General features: G+C 33.2%; 1 long non-coding RNA gene across 1 annotated transcript; it reads right to left on the reverse strand.

Moving 5' to 3' along the window:
- Window positions 1-258: 258 nt before the first annotated feature.
- LOC125779636 (uncharacterized) lies at window positions 259-2,228 on the reverse strand. Its single transcript, XR_007423423.1, has 2 exons — window positions 1,861-2,228; window positions 259-771 (listed from the first exon to the last, which is right to left on the reverse strand). It is a non-coding gene; the product is annotated as an uncharacterized LOC125779636 (long non-coding RNA).
- Window positions 2,229-2,460: the final 232 nt, after the last annotated feature.

Consider the following 2,460-nt stretch of genomic DNA (forward strand, 5'->3'; position numbering starts at 1 on the left):
TCAAATTTGCGATGCTATCTGCTGCTCTTCCTTTGTTTTTGTGATGTTTCTTTTGTTTCGTCCTTTGTATTTGTATGCAAAGTTGCATTTTTTTTCTAATTTTTTTGCTATCTTTTTTTATAGGCGCTTCTTGTAACTGCGTATTTTCGCGCATGTACATTCTTGATCTTTGGTGCACAGAAGAGGGCACGAATGCGAAAAGAACTCGAAGTGTCATTGGTTTGGTAGAACAAAGCATTAAAAACAAAGCCTACGCAGTAGAGATGAGAAAACTTAACATTTGTATTGGTTACATTTGCAAAAAAATTATTGCTTATTGAACTAAATACAATCGTTGTAAGATTTCAATTGTTCGATATCAATCCCCTTGGTTGAACACTGTCGAAACAATTATAATTGAGCCTGCTTGTGTTCCTGAACAAAGTTTTTCAAGTGCTGCACGCGGACGTCATAAAATTGATTTTGCTGTGTCCTCAAAAAGAACGAAACGTCGTCGGATAATGCTGATAGAAAAACAAGATGAGTCTGCAGCTTCTGTTTTGCGCTCATCCGATTTTCCACCGATCCTGAAGTCAACCGAAGCAAATAGTGAAAAGGTTTTATCGCTTTTAATGGACACTGGAATAACGAAACACCAATACTTGCTCATTCGTGAATTTGTGAATAGTGAAGTGTCTTGCAATATATTGCCAAGCTACGAAAAAATTCTCAACTTTAAAACATCAAGATATCCAAATGACATAACAGTAGCTGAAACATACATATCGTCACCTGAAATGCAAATTAACGTAACAACATTTTCAGAAATTTACAGTGGCATGAATGAAACACGGAATAAAATGGAACATGAGTGAAACAAAATATTAATATTGGTTAAAACTGGTTTATATATGACCGCAGAACCAGAAAATGTTGAACATATTTAAAATTATGTATATAATTTGAAGTAGTGAAGCGTAATCAATAAGACACTCAATTCCGAATTTTTTGATGATACGTTATTTTGCATTTCAGGTGACGATATGCAGAAGTCGAGCTGCAAAGTTTACTAGACAACACCGCTTCTAGTATTTTACAGCTCCAAAGAACTGTAATTGAAAATTGAAATGGAAAATGGGGGTTTGATGGCAGTACTGGGCACAGTGAATACAAACAAAAGTTTTCTAACTGTAATGACGATGATAGATGTCTAATCTTAACATCGTACGTCCCACTTCAGCTTATTACTGAAAGTGACTCCAAAATAATATGGAAAAATCCTAGACCATCATCTACACGCTATTGTAGGCCGGTCAGACTTCAATTCAAAAAGGAGACCGCCACAGTATCCCTTGGGGAAAAACTGCACTTTAAAAATAAAATAGCGAACTTAATGCCAACCGAGTTTCAAATTCCTAATAAAAAATGGTTCATAAATCATAGCCTGCAACTTACTATGATAGATGGTAAAGTGTGCAACGCGTTAAGCAATACGTCGTCTATAAAATACTCATTGCTGTAGTCGGTGTTATTAAAGTGAATTTATAGTGTTCGAATACTGTAATGTCTTCAAAAGAGGGAGTTTTATATCATCAACTGTTTTCGGTCTATAAAGGCTCTCATGCTAACTTGCCAGCGCAACTGTGTCAAAAAAATGCCAACGATATAAAAAAATGTAATACAAATCTTAATTTTTCAAAAACTGGTCATAAGTTCATAAGTATTATTTATTTCTAGCTACCTATGAAAACATCAAACCTGCCAGTACCACGCCCAGGCACGCTAAGGCCCAATGTTCTCTCGACTTCACTTGCTCTTCAACAAAAACAGGTGCATCTGCTTGTATATTATGTTTCTTTTTATCGCATGTTTCAATATTACCTATTTCTACTGTTAACAATTAAAACATTAATTAAAATATTTCTTCCAAGAGTATGTAGCTCTTGCTTTATTGAATCAAACTAACTGACTAACTGACTAACTTAGTTTACAAAAGTTCTTAATCTTAAATACGAAATCAATAGTAAAAACAGAAAGCAAAATACAATTAAAATTCTAAAGAATTCTTATCAGCAAAATTAATAAGTGCAACGCCTCTTAAGAATTTCGATCGTAAAAACATACTTGAAGCAAAACGGAAATGCACTTAAAATTCTTTAGAATTTTGGTTACAAATATTGTCAATGCAATTTCAACTATTTTATAAACAAATGAAATTCGATATAATTTTTAATATCAACATTAAAGAGTTCGATGCCTCTTATGAAAAATACGAGTACATTACCCACAATTAAGTGGAAAACAACAAAAGAACTTAGTTTATTTTAATTTATGTATTAAAGACGCAAGTATGTATGTATGTAAACATATACACATGTATGTTTATATTAATATTTTGTGTGATGGTGAAGTGGATATCATAACTGTTAACCTCTTGATTTCTATAGGATTCGGATGTTGTAGCTTCACGTGTTCATCTCA

Source organism: Bactrocera dorsalis, chromosome 6 (assembly GCF_023373825.1).
Source record: "Bactrocera dorsalis isolate Fly_Bdor chromosome 6, ASM2337382v1, whole genome shotgun sequence".
NCBI lineage: Eukaryota > Metazoa > Arthropoda > Insecta > Diptera > Tephritidae > Bactrocera > Bactrocera dorsalis.